Source organism: Brassica napus, chromosome C8 (genome assembly GCF_020379485.1).
Source record: "Brassica napus cultivar Da-Ae chromosome C8, Da-Ae, whole genome shotgun sequence".
Classification (NCBI taxonomy): domain Eukaryota; kingdom Viridiplantae; phylum Streptophyta; class Magnoliopsida; order Brassicales; family Brassicaceae; genus Brassica; species Brassica napus.
Window position 1 is genome coordinate 8,004,954 of NC_063451.1, and position 7,232 is coordinate 8,012,185.

At 35.1% G+C, this 7,232-nt stretch overlaps 1 pseudogene; it reads left to right on the top strand.

Moving 5' to 3' along the window:
• Positions 1 to 206: 206 nt before the first annotated feature.
• On the top strand, positions 207 to 6,188 carry LOC106444000 (annotated as a pseudogene).
• The last annotated feature ends 1,044 nt before the right edge of the window (positions 6,189 to 7,232 follow it).

Genomic DNA, 7,232 nt, shown 5'->3' on the forward strand with positions numbered 1-7,232 from the left:
TATGTTTTGTACCACCTTACAAGACCCATTCAGATATTTTTTACATTTCGGACCGGATACGGATCGGGTTTTTCGGTTCGGGTTCGGTTCGTATTTCGGGTTACAGATATTATGCCCATGCCTAGCTTTAACTAGTGAGATAACTTGTTTAGCTTCTCCAAACCACACAATACTTCACCATCAAAGCAACATATTTGTTAATGACAATGAATCATGAGCTTGAATGGTTCTATGAACATTAAAAATTTTAGAATCAAAATCTTGGGTTTTCTGGATGAGTATAGAGAGAAAGTGCAAAATATGTTGTTTTTAGTTCATAAGAAATGAGATAGAAGGAGTCAAAATCAATATTTAGGTGCATTAAGAGCTTCAAATTGGTTGTTCATGGTGGTTGGTGGATTTATGCTTATGGCAATATTATAAATACTTAAAGAAGATAAGGATGAGTAAACAATTCGAAAAAATAAAAATAAATAAAAATAATGGTATTTTTGTAAATAATCCAAACTTTTGGGGTGAATAGGGCAAATGAATTTTTTTTTTAAAAAATCATTGGTTAGTTTTGAGTCATATTTGCAAAAAACCCTAATATATAAGGACAAACAACATATGAATCATATTAATGTTCATTGTCGTGGTAAAAAAATTTGAAAAGGAAAATACAGCTCCTGATTTCAATGTATGATTTATATTTCTTTTTATGTCTCCGAGTTGAATTTTAAAAAGAGAAGCCCCAAAGCCAAAAGTGACCGTTTAAAATTCGAATTTCTATATATTTCTCCCCCTTTGAAATTCGAATTCAAGAAAAGAAAGAGCTTATTGGTGAAATAGTCCTTTTTAGAGACAAATTAGGTAACAAACACTGATTTTGACATAATTTAATGTATGTTTTTTTTACTTACTTTTCAACTGGTTATGCCCCTTTAAATTACAAGTTGCCAGTTAAAATAGACGACTTGGTGCTTTTCTGTCGAATATAAACATGCACATACATTTATGAAGGTAAGAAGCTGACTGTATTTATCACGTATGATAGTTACATTATAACGGAAAATGAGGGGATACTAAGTGTACACGTTTTACAATTTATGGAAACGTAACGGAGAAACCAATTTCTTAACATTGCTACTCTATATGACGAAATAGAATAAGTGACGATGTAAAGATCAAATAGCATGGAAATAAAACACAAAATGAATATATGTTACAATCTATTAACTAATCACTAAACTCTACAGGGGAATATGACCCCTAATACAATGTGAACCCATGTCACCGAAAGTGTGAAATTCCAGGCAGATGCATTCATAGTCTGCCTGAAGCGTCGAATATAAACTAAAGTGCGAACTGGCAGACCGATGAATTTCTATTCTACATGACCCAGGTGGAATAAGAAAATTTAAAATTTTCAAGTACACATGACAGAGCCAATCTTGTAGAAACGCAAACATATGTTGATATGGATATGGCTTTATGGAAGCTGCTAATTCTGGCCCGAAATGTCAACACAAGTCGACCATAATTCAAACCCTCTCAAATAATCACTATACCCAAATAAGGGAATATAAACCTTAAATCCAAATATAAACCATAAACCCAAATAGAATGGAACAAAATAAATAATAGAATACATATTGGTCAAATTATGAAATGTCTATTATTGCATGGAAGAAGTTAATGTCGACCCCAACTATATCTCCTCACCTTCTAAAAACTAAACCATAAATTATAGTCACAAAACTCCAACCCAAATATAAATCCTAAACTCAAATATCAAAATCTAAAAAGTAAATAAGATTAGTAATATTAAATTGTATTATGTAACATGCTCTATTCTATATAATTAAAATAAAAACACATGATATATGATAGTTCAGAAATGTTCTATTCCATATCACCAAAATAGTATATAACACCAACCTCGTACAACCCCCTCAATAATTAACCATATAACAACTCCACCATAAATCCCTAAATACTTAACCTTAAACCATAATCACTAAACCCTAAACTAAGATATAAACCTTCAAACTAAATAGAATGAAACTAAATAAATAACATAGTACATACTGGTGAAATTATGAAATGTCTATGATAACATGGAAGAAGTTAATTCTAACCTCAACCTTACCCCCCACCGACAAAATGCTATACCCTAAACCTTAATCACTAAACCCTAAACCCAAATATAAACCATAAACCCCAAATATTAAAAGTATGTAAAGTAATTAATTTTCCTTAAATCATAAACCTAACCCCCAATCTCACTCACCCTCTAAATTCTAAACCTTAAACTGTATTTACTAAACCCTAAATTCAAATATAAGCCTTAAACCTAAACAACAAATGTAGATGTGGTTAACGAAATTTGAGTGAAGTTTACACTTATGTGGATCTGGTTAAAGAAATCATAAAATTTAGTTTTAAATTCTTAGTTTTGATCAATACGCATAACTAAGATTTATAACAATAATAATACAACAAAACATATTTATGCTTATGCACTGTACAATCTTATTTCTATTATATTTTTGCATATAGAATAGAATACAACAAATAGTAAAGATCATATATTCCATTTCACATGAATGGTCTTTCCATTTTACGTACACACAATCTATTTCACTTATATACACATTGCATTATTACATATAAATGAGAATATATTCACCAGATGGTTCAGATCCAGTTTCGAATAATCTACTTGGTAGCCTAAATCTTCCATTTGTAACCTGAGAAACAAAACCGAAAGATAAAGGTGTTAGGATCCATAAAACAAAGTAAATGTAAAATAAATTGTATAGTATAACAATAATGTGGAATGGAAACTATGTAAGAGGTAATGATATGCATAGCTCATGATCATAAACAACACATGGGAATATATACGAAGCCCTATCAACTAATCATGAAACCCTACACAGAAATATGACACTTAATTCAATGTCAACCCCAATCTTGCAATGACGAACTCAATATTCCAGAAACTAACCCCTCTCTAATCATCACTAAACCCTACACAGAAATATAAGCCCTAATACAAGTATAAAAATACGTAAATATAATTACAAGTATGAATTCAGAAGCTAAAGAAGATGATATTAAACGTTCAAATTTATTCCATTCAAAGTCAGATGGAATATAAACGTCTATATTTTATTCTATTCCAAGTCAAATAGAATATACCTAACGGAGATCATGTCATTTCTAGACGGTGAAAACCGTATGTAACACATAGGCTATTCCATATCGAAACAATATAACTACACCATTTACTATGCATATCAGATAAAAACACAAATAAAATTTAAGAAAGACTACGAACAACTAGAAAACCACAACCGAGTATACAGTGTGGAACTTGATCGCATAAAGCAGATCCGAGAATCACCGTCGACGATGTTTTTGATTTAACATTTACAGTACCCTAGTTCCGAGTATAGCCGAAATGGAAAAGAAAATAACAAAAGATGAAGACAATCGGGTGGAAAAACACCCAATATAGTCATTTATCAAATTAACCGAAAAGAAAACCCAACAGCGGTGACACAGTACAAACTTTAAAAAAGTTGCGTACCACGAGGACGTAAATGATGACGTGGCGAAATATAACTAGTCATTGACGTAGATTAAATCACAAACATACGCATTTGAATTTATCTACGCTCCTGAAAGAATCCCACCCGTCAAAATCAACAGACATGACCGTTTCTTAAATTCGAAAACCCATTCCTTTATTTAAACGAACACTTCGCTAACTCTTGTCTTTAATGTCTCTTTCTTTTCTCTATCGACTATCACCATTAACACTCAATTTTCCTTTCCTCAAGGATTCAATTGTCGAACGTTCATCAGAATCGCTGGCCTTCGTTTTCCTCGTCCACGAAATCTTCAATAGCGAAGCGTCTCGCATCATTGGAAAACAACTCTTCGAAACCAAGCTCTAACATGGCGGTTACGACGAAGAAACGAGCCTCGCTCGGTAACATCACCAATCAAAACAACGGTTCACGAATCCCAAATCCGTCTTCCGATCTCGTGAGTACTTTTACAATTTCCTCAAGTTTGTTTCGATTAAAAGAATTGTTTCTCAAATCGAATCAAATCTTTGATGTTTTTGCTTCGGCGAATTGCTCGAATAAGTCTGCGAAATTGAAGTTAGCCCAACCAACACAACCTAGTAGTGTAAAGCCAAGCATAAGCAAAGTAACTTCACTGCCCTACGAACAAACCAAACTGCATTCTCCTAGCAAATCTGATGCTGCGTCAGTCTCAATTGACAAGACAATGTCTTCGTGTGACTCCTACAAGAGCCCTCAAGTGGAGTACATTGATAACGAACAAGTATCCGCTGTGGTTTCCATCGAAAGGAAGGCGTTGAGTAATCTCTACATAACGCCCAGTTCAGAGACAACATGTACTAATACTAATTGTTTATTTGTTTTATCACTTCTTGTTTAGTGTTTTTGACTTTTTGTTTTGGATTGCAGTTAACTGTTGCAGAAGAGATGTATTGTCTGATATGGAGAATAAGGATAAGGTTGTCAATATAGACAATAACGATGCGGATCCGCACCTCATTGCAATGTTTGTTGTGATATCTACAAGCATCTTCGTGCCGCAGAGGTGAAGATCTCGTAGATTTTTGAGTAACTTTATTATGTTTTTGGAAGTTCTGAGTGTGTTAATCTGTGGTGCAGACAAAGAAGCGGCCTGCTACTGACTTCATGGAGAGAGTTAAGAAAGATGTTAACTCAACTATGCGAGGAATCTTAGTTGATTGGCCTGTTGAGGTAAATAAACTCAGAGATGAGATGGGTTTTGTTAATCTTGCAAATGTATGATTGGAGTTTTTCTGTTTCTGACAAGTATCAAAAGAGTATAGGCTTGTACCTGAGACGTTGTATTTGACGGTGAACTACATTGATATCTATCTATCTGGGAATGTGATTAGTAGACAGAAGCTTCAGCTGCTTGGTGTGGCGTGTATAATGATAGCAGCGTAAGAACAAATTTTCCTTATGATTTGTTTTGTTTCTTATGTTTAGGAAAAATCTTATGACGCTAAATACTTGAATGGTTTAGATATGTGCACCAGAAGTTGAGGAGTTCTGATACATCACTGATAATACATATCTCAAGGATTAGGTTTGAGTTTTCAACAGAATTTTTTATAAAATGAGAACAAAACAATTTACTGATTTTGATTGCATCTGTATTTTTTGGTTCTTTGACAGGTTCTTGACATGGAATCTGCTGTTCTGAATGACTTGAAGTTTGAAATGTTAGCGCCAACAACCAAATGCTTTTTAAGGTGAGCAAGATGCTTGGTTCTCTCCTCATTACAATACCTATCTAATACAATTATACTAACCCCTTGAATTTTTAAACGTGATTTTCAGACGCTTTGTTCGGGCTGCTCATGGGGTTCATGAGGCTCCACTGATGCAGCTGGAATGTATGGCCAGCTACATTGCGGAATTATCGCTTTTGGAGTACACAATGCTTTCTCATCCTCCTTCACTTGTTGCTGCTTCAGCCATTTTCTTGCTAAGTACATTCTAGACCCAACAAGAAGACCATGGGTATGTACTATTTTACTTTGTTTAGACAGAATATTCTTTGAAGGATCAATGCAGTAAAATGTTTGTTTCTTATGGTGAATCAGAACCCGAGTTGCAACATTATATGCAGTATAGAGCAATGGAATTGAGAGGATGTGTGAAGGATCTTCAACGATTGTCTAGTAACGCTCATGTCTTTACTCTTCCTGCTGTAAGAGATAAGTATAGTCAACACAAAATAAGTTTTCTTTGTTTATTGTTTATATGAAGAAGAGCAATGATGACGATTATAGTTTAATTAATGTTAATGAAATTATTGTTTTTTTGCAGTACAAGTTTGTGGCAAAGAAGTTTTGTCCATCCATAATCCCACAAGAGCTCTTCAGCAACAGTTAGATCAATCCTCAATTAACTGTGTTCCAATGCTGCGTTGGATTGTCTTATTGTATATGATTATTCCTTCTGTTTCTGCAGTTTCTTAAAAAAATTAGCTATCTACGATCTCATTTAGAAAGTTGGTGGAGTAGTGAACCACTGAAATGGTAAAAATAAATTAGTAGAGAGTTAGTATGAATGTATGATCAGACTTGTTGACTAGATTAGTTGACTTCTTATGAAGGAAAAGTCTTACAATCTGCTTAACCGATATGATTCGTTTATGAAATGCAAACAAAATCATGGATTGCATTTTCTTAAATGATAAACTACCCATTGGTTCAATTAAGAATCCTCTACTCCATTTCTTTAACTGAATGTTTTTGGGGCCTCTTGCCACTCTTAACTCATTATCTCTTATCAAAACTTTGATTTGCGTAAATGTCGGCATATGAAGTTGCCAGTTCTGCTACTTTCTGGAAAAATGGTTGAGAAGAATGGAAATATAAACGTTGTGAGCGAGTAACGTAGATTATGTTTAAACCGCTGTTTCTTCTATAATCATTGTTTTACTCCAAGAGGAGCAGGGTTAAGTTTTGGCAGAGTCTAGTGAGTTATGGGCATTCTGTAGCGACCGTGTTCCGAAGATCGATGTTAGGATGATCTGAGGACTGACTAGCCGAACTGTGAGAACGTACTGAATGGATTGGATGATGCTAGAAAGAGCTGATCAGAGTTCGAAGGACTTTCCGTGGGTGGATGGGAGAACTTAGATCAGCGCCTGATTAGTAGCGACTACAGCGGAACCATGTACCCGATTAAAGCTAGGAACGGATCTGTTTTTGAGCCAAACAAAGCTCCATCAGTGGGTCTTACGCTCGGGTTATTGGACAGGCTGTTCGGTTTATGGAACTCAGGATGTTCGGAAAACTCGATGAAAATCCAGACAAATCGAAATTTTCGAACAGCGATGGTCGGATCCGGACAAGTGTTGTTGGATTCGGACAAGACGGTTGAACTGGTCGGCTAGACAGGGATTGTCGGAAATCAAACAAGGCGGTTAAGACTGTCGGCTAAGCTGAGATGAGCTGATTTAGTAGTATCAGTCTGATTCGGACAAGGCGGTTAGAGTTGTCGACTGGATCAGTCAGCTCTAGCTCGAGTTTCGTCTAAGTAAAACTGACGGGAACAGTTAAAGTCCGAAAAGGGGAAAAACTCGCGCTGGAACGCTTTGGAGCGCGGGGTGGCGGTTACGGATTAAGAGCCGCATGTAAAATAAGCGGGAATGGTTAA